We start from the raw sequence: 21,224 nt of genomic DNA, 5'->3' as shown, positions 1-21,224 counted from the left end.
ATCATCAACTTTGAAAGACTTCGGAACTCTGATCAACACAATGACCCTCCATAATTCTAAAGGACTCATGATGAAACATGCTAGCCACCTCCAGATAGAGAGCTGACAGACTCAGTGCAGACTGAAGCATGTTTTTTCATCTTTTTTTTTTTTTTTTGCTTTTGGAGAGGGGCATAGAAACATAGCTAATGGGGGAAATGTTTTCCATGACTATATATATATATTATATTATATATGTGTATATTACACACACACACACACACACACACACATATATTTGTGATGGGTTTGTTTTTCTTGCCTTCACAACAGGTGAATGGGGGAGAGGGAAAAGAATTTGGAACTGAAAATAAAGTAAAAATGAATTTAAAACTAGAAAAAAAAAACCAATAAAATGAGGGAGTTAGGCTAGATGATTTCCAAGGTCCCTTCCTGCTCTAAAGCTTCTGATGTTATTCTGGATCTGGTTTCAGAAACAGCACCCTCCTCCACATGTATAATTCCCCACCTAGAAACTGTCCTCCCCTTGTCCCCCAGTGCCATCTATCTCCTTGTTCTGCTGTCTCTGCCTTTCCAACCTGAGTCAGTATCCCAAGCTTTTTTCTCCTAAATCAGTGTTTTCCACCCTGGTAGCTGAAGACCTAGAGAAGGGATGAACTAAGAAAAACAGAATTATAGGATCAAAGATCTGGAAGAAATCTTAGTGATTATCTAGACCAGGGATTCTTAACTTGGAGTCTTCCAATAGATTTCAGGAGTCCATGAACTTGGATGAGGGAAAAATGCATTTTTATTTCAATATAACTAATGTCCTTTGCAACCCTATCTTTTATGCATTTAAAAACACAGTTGTGAGAAGTCCACAGCTTCATGACACAAAGAAGGTTAAGAACCTTTGACCCACTCCAACCTCCTCAGGAAACTGAGACCCAGGGGGATTAAGTGATTTGTCCAAAGCCACATGTGTAAAGAGCCTCAGATCAGAACTGCATGTCCTCTGATTCCATATCCAGAATATTCTATCTCACCTACATGTATTGTTCAATTATCTAGAGAAGGTGTTGTGATTAATCAAAGACTCATTGTCAAGCACTACTAAACTCAAGCTTTTTGTATCTTTTACATTCTCAAACAACAGATGTTAATAGGACTAATTAACACTAGTACAAACAGTACTGATATGAATTTCATAATAGCAATACTGACAGTGCTAATTACTATCATGTGGGGTCTGTAAATTTTTTTTTTACATTAACTACAGGGTCCTCATACTTGAAAAGGTTAGGAACTACTATCCTAGACCACTGGCTATTGGAGGTCTAAGGTACCTTAGAGACGCCCTAATTTTACCCTTTGATTTGACAGGGGAAGTGACTTACCCAAGGTCATACAGTTAGTCTGGCATAAAGCCACATTCACTCTGAAAAATTAATGCAGTCTGAGATGGAAAATGATTCTCAGCCAGGTTTTCCAAGGTGAATCAGTTCAAACCATTATAGGTTTCAATTACCACTAAATCTGAAAGATGACTGGGCATCAATAATGAGGAAGTGGGTTTAAATTGCAGCAGAAGAGACAGAGGACTTTCTGTCATGCCATTGATAATAATAATAATAGCTAGCATTTACATGGTTCTTTAAGGTTTGCAAAGCACTTCACAAATACCTCATTTGATCCTCACGACATCTCTGGGGCATCCATTTTCTCCATTTTACCTATGAAGAAATCAAGGCTAAGTGACTTGGCCAGGGTCACACTGCTAGGAAGTATCTGAAGCTGGATTCAAACTCAGGATTTCCAGGCTCCACTGTACCACCTAGATGCCAATTAAGTTGCAAACTTCTCGAAGGTAGGGATGGTTTCTTATGTGTAACTCTTCAAGTACCCAGAACAGCACTCCGTGCTTGAATTGAATTGAAACATTTGTAATTTCCCAAGTTAAAGAACTTTTATGAGGAAATTGCTGTGTAAGCCACTGCAAGGATATTATTTCTGCAGACTAGATTGAGTTTAGTGGTGCATAAAAGCAGGGGGATATATTATGTAACCTAAAATAGAGACCTCAAGACTCAAAAATCTGAACAGAAGGAGTCTTGGTGTCCTTGAAGGGAGTTCAGGATTCCAAGATGTGGAGCTCAGGAGGGAGGGCATTTCTGACATGCTCAGTCTGTGCAAACACAGAGGTCTGGTGCCAAATGGACAGGACAAGTAGGACAGTTTGATAGGAATGTAAAGATTTTTATTTGGATTCAGAGAAGGGAAAAGGTAGGAGCTGGGGGAAGAAAATGAAATCAGTCTGGATTGATAGATTGGAGCCAAGAATGTCTTTAAATATCAAAAGGAAGTTTGCATTTTTCCCTAAAGGCAATAGGGAGCCGTTGAAATTTCCTAAACAAGGAAAGGGGAGGTATAAGTAAAGCATTTTTTCTCTATAGGAACAAGGGATAATGTTATTCTGCGCAGTATTATTAATCATCATCAGAAGTGGTATTAAGGGGTATTTACATGCATATTTAGGGGCAAAGATTGCCTTTCCTTCCTTGTGGTTAGAGCTGATTAAGAAGTATCATGGGCATAGTAGAAAGAGTACTGGATTTGGAGACAGGAGAAAAACTCACTAAACTGTCTGACCAATCTTTCCAAAGCTGAGTTTCCTCCTCTGTAAAATTCGGGGTGATAACACTTGTGCCACCCACCACACAGAGTTGTTGTGAAGTAAAGGAAACATAAACACTAGTAGTTCTCATCGTTACAGCCCAGTGAGCATAGGTTGCATAAATAACCAACCCCCTCCCCCAGCACACTAGACATATTTTCCTAGTGCCAGGCCTGGCTGGAGGTGCCAGGAGTGAAGGCCACTGCTGGTCTCTCTGACCCAAGACAACGAACAGCACCGGTTCCCCCACCCCACCCCACCCCCTTTTAAGGGGAAGTTCCTAGCTAAGGTTGGGAAGCAAATAGGAAGGAAGGGAGTAGGTGAAAAGCAAGAGGGGCTGAGGCTGGGAAACAGCCAAGTGGAAGGCTAGAAACAGTTCAGACAAGGAGTGCCACTGATGCCCTCAGGTAACTACAGGCCAGGTCCACCCTCCAGGACTACCTCCTACACAAGGAAAGCAGGGACTGTGTTCTTTGTATCTCCAGGCACACAGTAAGCATTTAATGAAGTCTTGTTGACTGACTAATTGATCCCCTCAGTTATTAGTGTTCCTCCTTCCAATTATGCTTTGTATGTATACCATATGTACCAAACATGTTTATATAGATATATACACCAAATGAAATGTTTATAAAAGTGCTTTGCAAAACTTAAAGCACTATATAAATAAAACTTATTATTATTAATACTGCCAACAAAATGGTCTAGTGCCCATTATACATGTGATGTATATGTTTTTAATAGGACCTTTAATTACATGGGGGGTGGTGTTCAATTGTGTCTGACACTTTGTGACCCTGTTTGGGGTTTTCTTGGCAAAGATACTAGAATAGTTTGCCATTTCCTTCTCCAGATCATTTTACAGATGAGGAAACTGAGGCAAACACAGTTAAGTGACTAGCCCAGGGTCACATAGCTAGTAAGTACTTAAGGCCAGATTTGAACTCGAGCCCTCCTGACTCCTGGCCCAGAGCTCTATCCACTTTGCCACCATGCTGCCCTGTACATGAGTGTAGGTAGTTCAAAATGAGAAACTTCCCAATACACATCAATACCTGTTCTATGGCAGACATGGGACTGAACTCAGGACTTCTTGACTCTTCTCACTAGGTCACACTATCCTTCTACTTTTATATTTACTTACTTTGTGTATATTTTATATTTACTTATCTGTGCAAATTATTTCTCCCCAGCAGAATGTAAACTCCCTAAGGGCAAGAACAGTTTCATTTTTCTTTGTATCCACAATGCTTGGTATGCAGTAGGTGCTTAATGGTTGATGAATAGAAAGGAATAGCCCATAAAAGTTTACCCAAAGCAGGAGTAACAGCCTCCAGTTGATGAGAGAGAGTGCTGGAGTACTGCTCAAATGCTTCAAATGGTTTCTCCATCTTCAAGACCAAAGTGCTTGTGGGGGGGAGGGAGATCAGAGTCTAAAGAAATTTGTGTTTTTCAATCAGGACAAGTCAGGATGCTGAGCAGTCTACTTTATCCCTTTCCCTTCCCTTCCTAGTCTCTTATTGGCAACATTAGACCAAATGAAGTCCAACAAAATGGTGCCTACTGTACCCTTCCTCCCTCCAGACACTTACCACTCAAGTAATGTTGAGCAAGTTACTAGATCTCCCTGGACCTCGGTTTCCTCATCTGTAAAATGACAGAGCCAAAAAGATGGCCTTTGAGGTCTCCTTCAGCTCTGCACATATGATGCCATGATCACTTATACAGTTTTGAAGCTTTCAATAAAAAGGGGGAATGGGAGAACATACATTCCACTCATCCCGACAATAAGAAATTGAAACATTAAACTTAGAATAGTTTCGTGGGACACAAATCCCTCCTTAACTCTATGGGCCAAAGAATCACATTTTTACCTACAGAATGAAGGAAATCCACCTGAGCACAGGTAATAAAGCTCACTCTGTGCCGTCTGGAGAGATGAAAAGCATGGTGGCACTCACTGCCTGTGGTGGGGTCATTCAGGAGAAGCCTGTCATCCTCAAACCTGGCTAACCACCCCAGTTAGGATACCTTTCCCACAGGGCCTGATTTTCTACTGGTGCAGCCTGGAAAGCCCATTAGCCCTTTAATAGGCTCCAAAGACCTGGAAGCCAATAGATGACAAGCCGAATCACAATTGAGTCCAGCACTTGGCCTCAAGCGAGGGAGGCAGCTGGGACGCAGGGGGCTTCCATCCCTAAGAGAGCCCACAGCACATAGATTCCTTGTTCCATATCACACACCTTCTGATGGGGAGAATATAAAAGAGACCAGCTTCCCCATATGGGGCCCTGGGAACCTCTTGGGACCACTGGAAAGAGCAAGAAAGGCAGGTCAGTCACTAAGCCATGTTCATATGAGGGGGAAGGAAGGTGGGGGGTTAACAGGGAAGGAACTGCACCAGCTGTCTCCAAAGGAACATTAATTAAGGGGCTGAGCTTGATCATTTGCCTAGCAAGTAAATATCCTCCAAAGAGCCCAGACACTCACCCAGCAGCCTTTTTTTCTGTTGCCCTATGGACTGGCACAGGGAAGCAATGAGGAAAGAATGGCTTCCATTTACATAGCATGTCAAGGTTTACAGAGAGCTTTGCAAATATTGTCTCATCTGATCCTCACAATGAGCCTGTGCTATTGCTATCCCCATTTTACAAATGAGGGAACTAAGGCAGGCAGAGGTCAAATGACTTGCCCCAGGTTACATAGCTAGTAAGTGTCTGAGGCTGGATTTGAACTCGTCTTCCTGACTCCATCATTCTAACCACTGAACCACCTGCCTGACTGGCTTTAGGTCTCCTGCCTGAGCCCTTTCCTTCCATGAGTAGCTGAGGAAGAATAAAGTTCAGGAAAGGAAGGTCCTATTTCAACAGAGCCTACATTGCTGGATTTAGGTAAAACTTTTCCAGTTCTAAATTTAATCCGTGGCATAAAATTGACAGCTCTGAGTTTACATAAAAGTTCAGTCTTGAAAGCCTCTCAAGAATTACTCTTTGGCTAATTTCCTCACCCAAAGTATAATGTGGGAACATCAGAATTTTGGTTAGGTTTGCTCCAAAACAGGGTTTCTCTGGGAGATCATTCAATTGAATAAAGTATACATAAAGAACCTACTATGTGCAAGACACTGGGGATACAAACCCCAAAACTAAGCAGTCTTTGATCTCAAGGATCTTCTTGTACCCTCTTCTGAGGGGAGGGAGGGTAAATACATGTAAACAAGTAATAACTAACTATAAATTAAGTAATTTCAAGAAGGAAAGAATGAAGGGCCCCTAGGTAGCACAGTGGCCACAGTGCTGGTCCTGGAGTCAGGAAGACTTATCTTTCTGAGTTCATATCTGACCTTGGATATATACTAGCTGTTTGACTCTGGGGAAGTCATTTAACCACCCTATTTGCCTCAGTTTCCTTGTCTATAAAATGAGCTGGAAAAGAAACCGGCAAACCGCTCTGATATCTTTGCCAAGAAAACCTCAAATGGGGTCATGAAGAGTCTAACATGACTGAAACTACTGAACAAAAAAAAAGTGTCAAGAAGGAAAGAACACTAATAATTTATCAGGAAAGACCCAAGGTAGAAGTTAACACTTAAGCTATGCTTTGAAGCGAGCTAGGGATTATATAAAGCAGACATTTTAGATGGCGGTGGGAGGGGGACCACTATCAGAATGTAGTTTATGTCTAGGTCTCTACAGAAAAGGTAAAAAAACTTTCAGCTACCATGCAAGCACTCAGGCTAACAATACACCAAGTAAAGGATAGTAAATGGTATAGAACAGTAAAGGATAGTAAAATAGTAAAACTGCCCATTATTTAACTGGGCAAAAAACTTTCTATGAGAAAGGACTCATATCTGAGCCCATTAACAGTCAAGACAATTCTTCTTCCCTCCCTAGTAAGCTTCTACCTTCCAAGGAAGGAAACAAGTATTAAGTGCCTACTAGGTACTAGGCATGTGTCCAGATCATACAATCAGTATATGTCCAAGGCTCAGCTTGAAACCTAGTTCTTCTTGACTCAGAGCCCAGCTCTCTTCTTACTAGGCCTCTCTTCTCACTATGAAAAATGTTATGAATATCATCTCATCAGGTCCTCACAACAATCCTGGGAGTAGGTCTTATGAGGAAACTGATGAAGACAGAGGTTGAATGACTTGCTCAGGGTCACACAGCAAGTAGGTGTCTGAGGCTGGATTTGAACTCAAGTCTTCCTTACTTCCTTACTCGGTTCCTATATAGTCACCTCCAGACATAGTACTAGACTGGCTAAGGTTCCCACACCCAATAGGAGAAAGTACTCAAGGCTGCTAGAATCAAGAAACCTCCTCCAGGGAGGCCCACCTTCGCAGAGACTTTCTACCCTGGTTGAGGCCCAAACTTAAATCTTTCATCTATACCAGAATCAAAGAATGTGGGAGTTAGAAGGGAATCACAGCAGACACACACACACACACACACACACACAGACACACACACACACACACACACACACACACACAATACACCAAAAAAGAAGTTGTCCAGCTTCTTCTTGAAGACCTCCAAGTGGGGAGAACCTACTCCCTGTCATGGTAGGTTATTCTACTTTTGGATATTTCTAATTGTTAAGTTGCTGGGGTTTTTTTTTCCCCAATATCAAGACTAAACTGGCATCTTTGCAACTTTCTACCCATTACTCCAGTTTGGCCCTCAGAGAGCCAAAAAGAACAAAACTAATCCCTGCTCTATGTGATAGCCCTTCAAACACTTAAAAGCAGCTTTCATATTTCCCTTGAGTCTCCTATTTGCCAGACTTAACATGCTAAGTTCCTGTAACTGATCTTCTCATAACATGGGCTCAAGGCCTTTCCCCAACCTCGTTGCCCTCCTCTGAACACTCTCCAGCTGTGTAATGACCGTCTTAAAATGTGGAGTTCAGAACTGAACACAATACTCCAGGTGAATTCTGACTAAGGCAGAGTATAATGGGGCTATTCCTGGAAGTAACACTCCTCTAAATGCAGCCCAATATGAAGTAGTTTTTATTCACTGCCATGTCACACACACACACACACACACACACACACAAAACCCACCAGACCTTTCTCAGAACAACTGTTGAATTCTTCATCATTTGACACTTGTAAAATTGATTTTTTATACCGGTGTAAGACTTTACATTTATCCCTATTGAATTTCGTCTTAGTGGATTTCATCCAATGAACTGGCCTGTTAAGATCCTTCTGGATCCTGACTGTCATCCACTGCATTAGCTGTCTCTTCCAGCTTTGTGTCATTTTCAGATTTGATGAGCTTATCATCTATTCCTTTATCTAAGTCATTGACAAAAATATTAAACAATACAGGGTCAAGCACAGATCCCTGGGGTATTCCACTAGAGACCATTAACAACTTCTCTCTGAGTCCAGCCTTCTGAATGGTTCCCATTTACCTGATTGCATTATCATCTAATTCATACCTCTCCACTTGCGCCACAAGAACGGTACTTCATCAAAAGCTTTGTTAAAATCTAGGCAAAGGAGCCCTAGTGCTGACCTTATGTGCTAATGGGATCTGTCACCAGTCAAGTTCTTCTGCATGAGGGCACTGATCCTCACTGCCCTTTGTCTCTGGCTCCAGCTTGGTCCAGGAACTCCTTCCTTCTCTTCCCTGCAGGAGTCCTGATCCGAAAGTTCCTCCTCTTTTTCATTGCCCTCTGTTTCTGCTACCACCACTCCACAGCTGCCTGGCTCAAATTCCTAAAGGTTCCCAGCTTGGCCCAGTAGCTCTGATATGCTCTTCTCCTGCTCCTTCTGTCTGCTGCCTGCTGTCTCTAGGGCCATCTGGTTCTCTCCTCTCCTGGGGCTACATGGTTACTGGATACCTGTGTTTCCCTGGAGGGACTACAGGGCCACGGAGACTTCCTTCAGAGAGCTGGGTTCTCTCTACCTGCCATAGCCCTGAGTTCTTTCATCAGTTTTTCTGTTCTCTTTTGGAAAACCCAAGTCCAGGAATCAAGCACAAGTGTACGACTGGCCACAGCAATCAATCTTCTCAAAAATGATTGGCTGATTTTAGAAAAACATGGAAAGGTTTGCATGAAATAATGCAGTGAAATGAGCAAAACCAAGAGAACATTGTATATAGTAACAGCAATATTGTTTGAAGAATAACTGTGAACAACTAAGCCATTTTGAGTATTACAAATATTCAAATCAACTACAAAGAATCTATGAAGGAAGAGATGCTATCCACCTCCAGAGAAAGAACTCATAAATAAAAGTATGCATAGTATGGTTTTACATTTGTGTGTGAGTTGTGTGTGTGTGTGTGTGTGTGTGTGTGTGTGTATGTGAGAGATAGAGAGAGAGAGAGAGAGAGAGAGAGAGAGAGAGAGAGAGAGAGAGATGGTGGCCTTCTCTAATGCAGGACAGAGAGGAAGGGAGACAGTTCAGAATTTGAAACGTAACCAAAAAATTAAATTAAGTTAAATTTTTTAAAAGTGATATTGCCAGCAGGATGGCATAGAAGACTAGGGTTCAAATCTTAGTTCTTCCGCTTCCACCCTATGGAGTGATTTAACCTCTCTGGAACTCAGTTTCCTCAGCTATGAAATGACAATGATCTCTACCTGATCTCTAAGGTCCCTTCCAGCTCTTAACTGATGATCCTATGTTTATACCTTGTACAGGAAGACATTTTCTAGGTCAGAACAAAGCCTCATCCTTTAACCTTGTTAACCTTGATCAGGCTCCTCCTTGGCATACTCTCTCCATATTTTTCCACCCATAAAATGGGGATTAATAATAGTACCTACCTGAGAATCAAATGACATAATGTAAGCAAAGTGATTTACAAACCTTAAAATCCTACACAGCAGCTATCATTATTGTGACTTGTATTACAAGGGTTGGGAGACATTTGTAATGCATTATCCCAAAAGGTCCCAGAATGTTCTTCTCTGGAAATTCATTTATTAAACACCTACTCTGTACAAAGCACTGTGGTAATCACTGAGAATACAAAGACCAAAAATGCACTATCCCTGCCCTCACAGAGCTTACAGGCTCCTGGGAAGGATATACGTTGTCCACAAGGAAGTGTTACAGTTGAAGGTAGAATATGATAGGGCAAAGCAAGTGAGAAGACAAAATGCTTTTGGAAAATCTGAGCAAAAAGAGAGCACTCTTACCTAGAGAGAATCCGTGAAGGTTTCCTGGAGCAGGTGATTCCTGAGCTGAACCCTAAAGGAATCAAAGCAAAGAAGAAAAAGGAGTGAATTCCAAGCAATGAGATGGAAAAGGAGGTAAGAAGGAGGACTGCACAATGGCAGAGTCAGCTACCTAGAAGCACTCAAGTATTTTTATGTTAGCATCAAGATGGGAAAAAAATGACACCTCAGTCCCCTTTAGCTTAATGATCAGCACCCTCCTGTGGATGGTACAGTATAAAGGGGATGTAATAAAAACAGAAGCCCACCCGGTGACCCCCCCCTCAAAATCTGAACAGGCCACCTGCTTGTTTACGGACACGAGCTCAAGTGTGCTCTCATTGGAAGTGAGGAGTTCTTTATGACTGCCTAGAAAAGGCTTCAGCCACCCCTACTGGGTGAGATGACATTTTCATCAAGAAAATGTTCAAATTCGAGAAATGCCCTTTCTTGACATATCATCCTTTCTCCCTGGACAAAGGGTTGTTGACTTGGAAAGGAGAGATATGCTAGGAAAGGAGGAAATCTATTTTGTCACTGACCAAGCACTTTATCTAGATAGAATATAGCCAATTATTCTTCCAGGCTTTAACCAACTCCACCTGACACAGCAGGGGCTGTGATGGGGCACAAGGAGAAAAGGATGTAAGATTTGGGGAGAGGGGAAGGCTGGTGTCAAGAGAGGCTGACATTTTGATTATAAGTGAATAACATGCAAATTAGAAGTAAAAACAAAGTAGCAGGTTAGCACAGATTATTTTTATTCACCCTCTCAACATACAATTTGTTTCTGGATCGTAACCTTGCCCACAATGAACAAATAAATAATAGAGTTGATTTAGGAAAGAAGAAATGAAATTGAGCCTTGGGTTCTAGATCAACATTCTCTATCTTTTTTTATGCCATGGGCCTCTTTGGTATTAATTGGGTGAAGTCTGTAGACCTCTTCTCAGAATGTAGTTAAATACATAAATATAAAATGCATAGGATTACAAAAGACAACAATTATATTGAGATACAGTTATCAAAATTAAAAAAAAAAAAAGGTTGACAGGCCCCAGGTTAATAAGCCTTGCTCTAGAGTGTACTGAGACCCCTCGTACCACAGAGGAAAAGGAATGAATGAAAAAAGGAGGGGGGGAAAGAGGTGGGGGGGCGGAGAAGAAAGGACAAAACTAACAAAACCAGGCAAGAAGTCGGAAGGTTGGAACACTGAGATTCCACCCTCCTGGGAATGAGCCCTGAGTCCCTGGGAAAGAGATGGAGATGAAAGGGAGGCGCAGCTGGGGGAAAACAGGCCATGAGAACAGGGCCCCGATTGTTCCCTAGGACAGTCTCTGCAATCCACCAGGAGAACCCAGCCGGCAGTGCGGCTTTTGTGTTTTAATGTAATTAAGGGCCCAGTGAGGGGCAAACTGTTTGGAATCCTTTAACTCCATGTCATTAGGACTGAGCATTACAGCAGAGAAGCTCTGAGCTTTAACTTAGGCCTGTGAAGGGGGTTTGAGAGCAGCTTATCCTACTCTAAAAGGTAGAGGGAACTGGCAAGAAAGAATGCCCTCCTTCTGAGGGAGGCTGATGGGAAAGAGAAACACCCCTTCTTCTCCCCAAGGAAGCATTTCCCTGATGCCCTGCAAGCTGACCCTCTGTAACACTCCTGCTAACTGTCAAGGAGAAGGGTTGCTGAGGTATCAGGGATGTGGAGCAAGAGAACCGTAGTTACTTAGGGAGAGAAAAAATGCTGCTCCCTCATTCCTCCTCAGCCTCCCTTTCTCCCTCCCTCCCTCCTCATAGCCCTCTAGGTTTCTGTTCCTACATTCAGTAGCACTACAGCGATACACCCTCACTTCCTCACCCCTTAAACCAAAAGCAACAAGGAAGCACGGAGAATTATAATTAACAAGTGCAACTCAGACTCCCGAGGGCCACTGAATGTTCCCCCACCAGCAGCCAGAGGCTCTTCAGGGGGTCTGTTCTTAGCCATTCAAAAGGAATTAGCCTGATGAGCACCTGCGGTTCTAAAGCCATACACCTCTTCCGGCAATATAGGAGTCTAAAATCAGAGGGCTATCCAACCCCCTCTCAATGTTAGATAAGAAAATGGAGGTCCAGAAGAAAATCGACTTGCTTGAGGTGACATGGATAGGAACTGGAAGAGGACGTTGCAGTGGGGAACAGGGAAGATAGGTGGTCCGAGTTTTGCTGGGACAGAAGGGAGCAACGGCGGTCTGAGTCCTTGGCTCCATGCCACTGTGGAGATCAGCCTGACCTGTTTTTGCTTTTGAGAGGGTGGCCAGCCCTGTTCTCTCTCCCTGGAAGGAAGATTCAATGTGGGTCAATACCTAAAGCCCTGGGCAAGGGTTTCTTGCAGCTATTTGATAAAGTAATATTGCATCCCTTTTTGTCCACTTTAAAGGCATTTTGCTTTAAATACTGTCCAAGATTTTCATTCAGCTCTGGTTCTCTCAATCTATAATCATTCCCCACTCCTCCTTTGTTCTAGCACAAGGGGGACTTAAATTCTTTTGTCCCTTTGGCAGTCTGAAGAAGCTTATGATCCCTTCTCAGAATGATAATTTTAAATGCATGAAATAAAATACATAGTGTTACAAAGGAAACAATTATATTGAAATAAATACAATGATCAAAATATGCTTTAAAAACAAGTTCATGGATCCCAAGTTAAGAAAACCTGTTCTAAGTCCTTAAGGAAGAAGTGCACCTTGTCCTTGCCAAGACCAACCCATCTACTTATGCCCTTAATCCAACTCCCCCTGCCAAGCTTGCCCTTCCAACCATAAACCGACCCCAAGGTTGCTCCTCTAATCAGAAACAGATTCCTCTAATCTTTAAGGCAGCTAGGTAGCATAGTGGATAGAGTTATGGGCTTAGAATCAAGACGACCTGAGTTCATATTCTCCCTCTGACAGTGCCTCAACATGTGACAATGGGCAAATAATTTTCCTTCTCCAAGCCTCAGTTTCTTCATCTGGGAAATGGGGATGATAATGATAGTACCACCTGTGTACCCCAGTTTCCTCATTTATAAAATGGAGATCATAACAGCACATACCTCACAGGTTGTTGTGAGGATCAAATGAAATAAACATATCTCATAAAGCACTTTGCAAACCTCAAAGCTCTCTATAAATGCAGCTACTCCCTTACAGGGATGCTGGGAAGATCAAATGAGATAATATGTGTAAAGAACTCAATCCTAGGGACAGCTAGGTGGTGCAGTGGATAGAGCACTGGCCCTGGAGTCAGGAGGAACTGAGTTCAAATGTGACCCAGCCACTTGACACTCACTAGCTATGTGACCCTGGACAAGTCAGTGAACCCCATGGCCTAGCCAAAAAAAAAAATAGAACTAAATCCTAAAGCTCTATGTAAATCCTAGCAAATATTGTTTAATTTCAGTTTATCTGCTGGCTCTTTCCCTTCTGCCTATAAGCATGTCTAGATCTTCCATTATCTTAAAAAAACAACAACAACACCCTTTTACTTGTCCCTGCTGTCCCCTCAAGCTATCATCTTATATCTCTCCTCCCTTTCTTTCATAGCCACTTTTACTGATGGAAAAAAAAGTCTGTATCATCCAAAGAAAGAACTGATAGCCTGAATGCAAATCAAAGCATACTATTTTCACTTTATTTTTTCATGGTTTTTTTTTCTTATGGTCTGTATCTTCTTTCACAACATGACTAATATGGAAATATTTTTACATGATTGCACATATATAACCTATATCAAATTGCTTACTATCTTGGGAGGGGAGATGAGGGAAAGTAGTAGAAAATTTGGAACTCAAAATTTTTGAAAAATGAATGTCTAAAAATGTCTTTACATGTAATTGGAAAAAATAAAATATTAAAAAATAAATTTCAACAAGATCATAAAAGTCTGTATCTGTTGCTTCCTGATCAGCTTCTGATTCCACCATCCAAATGAAATTGTACTCTCCAAGGTCATGAACAACCTCTTAATTACTAAACCCAAATGGCCTAGTCTTAAAAGTCCTTCTGACCTCTCCTCAACATTTGGCACAGAAAGTCACCCCTCCTTTTAGATCCTCTCTGTTCCTTGGCTTTTAATGACACTGATCTCTCCTGATTTCCTTACATGACCACTATTTCTTAGTCTTCTTAGCTGGATTATCATCTCTGTCCTGCTCCTATGCCTCAGCATACCACAAGAGCACAGTTCTGGGGCTCTCTCAGTGATCTCATCAGCTTCCACAAGTTCAATGATCACTTCTATGCAAATGATTCCCACATCCACATATTCAGCCCTCATGTCTCTCCAGCACTCCAGTCTGTGTTACAATTAACTGCTGGACATATCTGCTCAGATGGATATCCATAGTTATCTCAAATTCAGAACATCCAAACAAAACTCATTCTATTTTCCCTCAAACTCACCTCTCTTCTTAACTTTTCTATTTCTAGCAAGAGTCCTACCACCCCTCCTGTAACCCACCTTCCTAAATTCAATCATCATCCTCAACTCTTCATTCTTTTTGGGGGGGGGGCAGTGAGGCAATCAGGGTTAAGTGACTTGCCCAAGGTCACACAGCTAGTAAGTGTCAAGTGTCTGAGGCTAGATTTGAACTCAGGTCCTCCTGACTCTAAGGCTGGAGTTTTATCCACTGTGCCACCTAGCTGCCCTAACTCTTCATTCTTAATCACAATCCCACATCTGATCAGTTGCCCATCTTGTTCTCTCACATCAATCCTTTCTTTCCACTCATTCTACAACTACACTAGTGCAGTCCCTCACCAACTCTTCTAGATTATTTCAACAGCCTCTTAATTAATCTCCCTGCCTCAAGTCTCTCGCCATTTCCAATCCATGTAAATGCCAGATTGACATTCCTAAAACATAATCATGTCACTCCTTTGTTTAAGAAGCTCCATTGGCTTTCTATAGCTTCCAGGATTTAAAAAAAGAAAAGAAGAGAAAAAAAGAAAAAAAAACCTCCTCTGTTAGGTTTTTAAACACCTTCACAATCTAGCTCCAGTCTAGATTTCCTGGTTTATTACTCATTGTTCTCCTGCATACATTCTATGATCCACCCAAACCAGTCTCCATATGTAACTTTCAACCTTCTCACTCCATACCTTAGCACCAGCTGTCTCCCATGCCTAGAATGCATCCTTTCCTCACCTCTGCCTTACAGAAATATTCAAAGTGCAACTCAAAGGTCACTAGGCACAGGAAGCAAATCCTAATCTTCCTAGTAGCTAGTACCTCCCCCTTCCTAAAATTACTTTGTATAGATTTTCTCTATTTTACTATAATTATTTAATTTATACCATTTTACTTATTGTACATGTTGTTCCTTCTCCATTTCTCCACTCCACCTCCCAATAGATTGTAAGCACCTTGATGGCATAGACTTTTTCTTTTTTGATGCATCATATAGGTCATTACTCCTGAGTATACTTTATTATGAGCATTAAAGGTGTGAGTTCAGGATAAAGCTTTTTCCACAAATGCCACATTTAACCAGTTTCTCCCATGTGTTCACTCTTAACAAATATCCGAACACTAAAGCTTTTCCTGAATTTCTCATAATTTCTCTAGTGCAAATTTTCTATTGAACAGGGAGGTCTATTCTCTCCTAGATGCCTTGGTCACAAAGACTGCATTTATATGATTTCTTCCCTGTTTATTATCTGAGGTCTATTAAAATATGAGGACTGCTTCTCACACAATCACTGCACATATAGGGTTTCTCTCCTCAGTGGGCTTTCCAAGAGATGGGTGGCAAAGGGTTTATTTTTGTCTTTTTTAATAACTTCAGCACCTAATACAGTGCCTGAATGTTGTAGGCACTTAATAATGGTACAGTCTAGTAGGTGCCTAATAAATGCTTGTTGAATGTTGAACAGCAAAGTGCTAGACTTGTAATCTGGGAACCTGTGTTAGGATTCCAGCTCTACCAATAATTACTTATGTGACCTTAGCTATGTCACTTCTCTTTTGAAAGTTTTTTGCTTGTATTTGTATCCATCACTTAGCACAGTGACTGGCACATTGACTTGACTTCCTGTCCCTTCACTTCCATTTCTCTCTCTGTGAAATGAATGGGGTAGATGTTCACTAAGGTCCCTTCTCACTCTAGCAATCAATGGATCTGTGTAAACTAGAAGTCAGATCAAACTACCAAAAACATAACAGGAAATAATGGCAGCTTCCATAGACCAATTCAAATGGATTTTTAAGGTCAATGTTGATCCAATAACAAGGTTCTACATCTATCTAGCTATCATTTTCAAAAGCTGATGGCAATGAAGACAAGGGATAAGGACATTTGATTAATGTTCTAAACCATTCTCTCTCTCTCCTGCTCCACTCCTCTCCACCCAATCCCAACCATGTAGTAACCTAACTGTATCAAAATAAACCCAGACAAGTGAGACCTCTGAAATTACCTTGGGCCTTATAATTATTTATCATGATAGCTGACATGTTTTAAGGGTAGCAAAGTGCTCCTTAGCAGCCCCTGACAACAACCTCTGGAGGTCAATGCTCTAACGATCCTCATTTTACAGGGAAGGAAATAGAACCTGATATTAAGTGATTTGTTCAAGGTTCACAGTCAATAAAAATTTGAGCCAGGATTCAAACACAGGTCTTCCTGAATGCAAGTCCCATCCACCTGAAAGAGGGCAAAAAATTAAGAAAGATAGATCTAAGGACAGTTTCATCTCACTCAGGGCTGGCTGAGGCAAGCCAAGAGCTGGATTCAACTTCCAGGATGCACCTGAAAGGGGCTGGTCTCCAACCACAAGCTAACGGCCCCCAGGAGTAGTATCTCTCCAAAGAACAGAATTGCTCATGAATTCAGTTTGTCCCTCTGGTCCCAGTGTCCTGGCAAAGCTCGAGAAGAGGAAAGCACTTCAGAATGGTTTGCAGATGTCCAAAGGGAAAATAAAGAACTCTGTGCCCACCAGAATATGCCTGGTTTGAGGGGGCATCTTCAAGAACTTGTGTTTACTTTCTAGGGCCCAATATCTGCTAGGCAAGGAGTGATCTCTCCAGATACTACTCCTTTATATCCATAATGTTCTTGTATTTGCAATATGTATATTTTTTTAATTTCCCACTAAGGTCTCAGAAGGAAAAGCATTCTATGAGATAAACCCTACAATCCCAGGTTTACAAAGGATCCTTCAGAGGTCATGTTTGTTCAGTCATTTTTCAGTCACATCTGATTCTTTGTGACAACTTTTGGGGTTTTCTTGGCAAAGCTACTGGAGTGGTTTGCAATTTCTTTCTCTGGTTCATTTTATAGATGAGGAAACTGAGGCAAGTAGGGTTAAGTGACTTGTCCAGGGTCACACAGCTAGTAGGTGTCTGAGGCCAGACTTGAACTCGTCTTCCCGACTCCTGACTCCCAGCGCCCTATCCACTGTGCCACCTGGCTGCCCCCACAAAAGTCAGAGTTGGAATCCTAGATTTAGAGCTGGAAGTGATCTTAGAGATAAAGTCCAAACTCCTCACCTTAAAGATAAGGAAACTGAGATACAGAGAGGCTAAGTGACCTATCTAGGGTCATTGGATTTGAAGCAATGGCTTCCTGACTTCAAAGTACAACATTCTATCCACTACACAGGTCATTCTATATATCCCTTTGCAGTCCACCTGATTCCTGAAGTGGAGATTCCAGTCTCCATTAGGCCACTGGCTCTCTTGTCTTGACAATCAGAACATTCTTCCTTCCTTCTAATCTCAGAGATAGCATTGACCTGTGAAAGGAACTAAGGGCTCTGTGATCCGAGGACCTGTGTAATCACAATCTTGGGCAAGTCCCTGAACCTCTCTGGGCCTCAGTTTCCTCATCTGTAAAATGAGGAGGACTCTGAGATCCCTTTCATTTCTGGATCTATGATCCTATGATCTCCCTATGACCAAATGAGCTTGAGACCCTGGCTCTCCCCATTAATTAGAGGGATAACTTTGGGAAGGTCCTTTTTCTTGTTTTCCTCAATATAAAAGGAATATAATAGGATAAGGGAGCTGGGAAGTTGTAAATTCCAGCAAGGCAAAGAGCTACCTAGTTCTCCTTTCCTGTCAGTCTCTGGAGCCAGAAGATAAATGGGAAAGTTAGTTCATTAGCAGTGTTTTTCACATATTCAGAGATGTTGGGAGATTTTTCTGGACAAGACAAATGAGGAGAAAACCCAAGGGAGGAGCAGAATTGATTAAGTTAGGTGGTGACTCTTGCCACTAGACCCCCTGCTTCAATAATTCAACAAACATTTATTAAGTGACTTTGGAGGGCAAAGGCACTGTGTTGGGTGCTGGGGATACAAAGAGATAGGACACAAAACCCTGCTCTGAATCAATCATCCAATAGCCTACTATGTACCTGCACTGTGCTAGATGGTAGGGATACAAAGACAAGAGGGAAGCAGTCCCTGCCCTCTGGCTATGCGACAAAAATAATAGACTGGAACTCACAAGACCTGGGTTTGAGTTTTGATGACACTTACTAGCTGTGTAATCTTGGGTATGTTGTTTAACCTCTCTGGGCCTCAGATGCTTCATGCATAAAATGTGGATAATAATATCTGCATTACCTACTTCATACAACAGACATGAAACAAGTCCTTTGTAAATCTTAAGGCACCCTAGAAATAAAAGAAGTCATGATCTATTAGAGTAGGGGGGAGCAAGAAGAGCACAAATATAGGACTGTTGATTTAGAGCTGGTAAGTCAGTCAACAAGCATTTATTAAGCACCAACTATGTCCCAAGCACTGTGCTAGGTGCTGGGGATGCAAAGAAAATAAAAACAAAAAACGGAACGGTCCCTGCTTTCGAAGGAGGGACATCATGGAAATAACTATTTACACACTAGACATATACAGGATAAATTGGGGGTAGTCTCAGAGGGACGGCATTAAGATTTAGGAGGACTATATACCTTAGTAAAATGTAAGCTGTATTGAACATAAAGATGGCACTTGGCACTTAATAATTGCTTATTGAATGTGGAATGAGTAGGAGGTAAGGAAATGGGAGAGAATATTTCTACAGTGAGAGATGAGGTGGGGGGGGTGGTTTGCAGTCAGAGAGGACTTCATGGAGGAGTTGGCCCTTGATTTGGGCCCACAACAAAGAGAAAGATTTCAACAGATGGAGATGAAGAGAAGAGTCCATTCTGAATGGATGGTGGAGAAGGAGAGAAGAGAAGGATTTGGGAGAAAGGGTACAAAGATGGGACAGGGTAACAGTTGGCCTAAGGAAAGATGCCCTGTCTGTTCCAGGTGGCCCAACTAGGGGCCTAGGCCAAAAAGACAAGTCTATATCTCAAGGAATTCTCATAGAATTCCAAAAATACTTCTGATCCCCAAGAAGCGGCTCCCATTCCTTGTATTTGTGCCACCCTTTCCTACTTCTCTTTACCAAATCTTATCCCTCCCTTCCCCAAAAACTACTCAAAATGAATTTTGGGGATGTACCTATATAATATAAGGGCAAGGACTGTTTGGCTTTTCTGTCTGTATCTTCAGCATAGTACCTTGCACCCAGTAGGTATTTAATAAATGTTTGTTAAATTAAAGTCTTCCTGATCCAGTTCTTCCAGCTCCCTCTCAACACGTAGGTACTGAAACTCCTTGCAGCCTAGAGTTACTAGGGTATAAATGTACTTTTGAACTTTTGCATGGGCTTTTAATATATTTTGTCTATATATGTATACTTGCCCTATTCCCCTTCTCCATCCCCCAATTAGATGGTATGCTTCTAAAGGCAGGGACTATAGTTTTTCTTTCTTTGCTATCTTCCCTCTCCCCATGGTGCCTAATTATCACACTCTGTGGCACAGTGGACACACAATTAATATTTCATGACTAACAAAACCAAAAAATTTGAAAGTTAATGAAGCTCCCTTCATTAACAGAATACAGCTAGAATATGCTATGGCATCACTTTAAATAGGTTTGGGGGCCAGAGAAACAGTCTCTTCACAGAAAAGTGAGCACCGTAAGACAGGGAAGAATTTATATCCCCTTCTAATTTCAACTAGGAAGGCCCAGGGTACACCAGCCACCCAATTTTGGTGCCAATGTTTGAACTCTGAATGGATCCTCATGCCTTCACACCCTCCTTCTGGTGCCAGGAAACTTTCCAATGAGTGGCCAGGGACCTAGCCTATTTATACATACACTTACTTGGGCCTCACACCTCCTGGTTCCCAGAGGGGATAGGACAGAGAAGGGGATGGTGTCATCTCTGGAACCTCCAGTCTAATCAGCTGTGTCTACTAGATCCTTCAGCCTTACAGTGACAGAATAAATAAACCCATCCCCAGAAATCTGCTCCTTTAAGTACTCCTCTTTCTCTGGGATCCTTTACTAGCCCACCCACCCACCTCCAACCCCTGGGAATCCCAAAGAGCATCTGGCAACCTGGTGGAGAGCCCTGGCCAACATTAATAGATGTGGGTCAGGGTTACCCAAGTCCTTTCTCCTGCTTCCCATGCCTAAGGTTGCACGGAGCTCTCCTGCAGACAAGATTCCTCTTTCAATTGATTTCTCAGTTCTCAATAAACATAGGTTTAATAAAAGATTTAACAGTGGGTCAATTGCTCATACCCTCCCTAGCTTCCCCTAAATATATGAGTACCCTGTAAGAAGTAACCATCTGAGGGATAAGGAGTTAATATCCCTCCCCCTGCCCCCCAACCTAGAAAGAATAGGGACTAGGATAGGAACTGGACCATCAGAATGTGACTTCTACTTCAAAAGCTGAAAGGGAACAAGCCATAATATTGAAATTTAATGGGAACAAGCTATAGAACTGAAATTTAATGGAATAGTGTTGTTCAGTAAGAAATGATGGGATAGAAACCAGACCTATGATTTCATTGATATAGGGAACTCCCAATGAGGGCTTACTTAAGCCAAGTAGGGGATAGGGCTTGAACCTACGATTTCTGGTATAGGGAAAGTTCAGGTGAGGAAACTGTCCACCAGTGCAAGATGGCACCTTTTTAATAAATTATCATCTCAGAGAGTTGTATAGCCCTAGAGCACTGAGAGATGAGTGACTTGCCCAGGGTCACAAAGCCAGCATGTTTTGGAGAAGGGGCTTGAATTCAGGTCTTCCTGGCATCAAGGTCAACTCTCCAGAAGTTCCCAGACTTCTCATATAGGGTATCCTTAGTGTCCCAGTAAATTTTTCTCAGAGTACCCCTAGGACAAAAGAGATACCTAAATTTTCCCTTTATTAAATAGTTATATTAAAATTTTAAAATATCCCACAGCATCCAGTGAGTTCACTGGGGTGCCCACTCATACAGTTTGAGAACTTACACCATGCTATCTCTAAAAAATGATAAACATGGGGAATTCAGAAAAACATGGGA

At 41.9% G+C, this 21,224-nt stretch overlaps 1 long non-coding RNA gene across 1 annotated transcript in view; it reads right to left on the bottom strand.

The window, feature by feature from the left end:
- Window positions 1-21,224, bottom strand: part of LOC114049263 — an 88,341-nt gene that overhangs the window by 43,551 nt on the left and 23,566 nt on the right. Inside the window, exon 3 of the long non-coding RNA XR_003569846.1 lies at window positions 9,827-9,878. This is a non-coding gene — a long non-coding RNA (uncharacterized LOC114049263). The remainder of the gene's footprint in view (window positions 1-9,826; window positions 9,879-21,224) is intronic.

This window comes from Vombatus ursinus, unplaced genomic scaffold (genome assembly GCF_900497805.2).
Source record: "Vombatus ursinus unplaced genomic scaffold, bare-nosed wombat genome assembly UNPS02014797.1, whole genome shotgun sequence".
Lineage (NCBI taxonomy): Eukaryota > Metazoa > Chordata > Mammalia > Diprotodontia > Vombatidae > Vombatus > Vombatus ursinus.
Note: the sequence above shows the minus strand (reverse complement) of the source record. Positions and strands in the feature narration are given on the sequence as shown.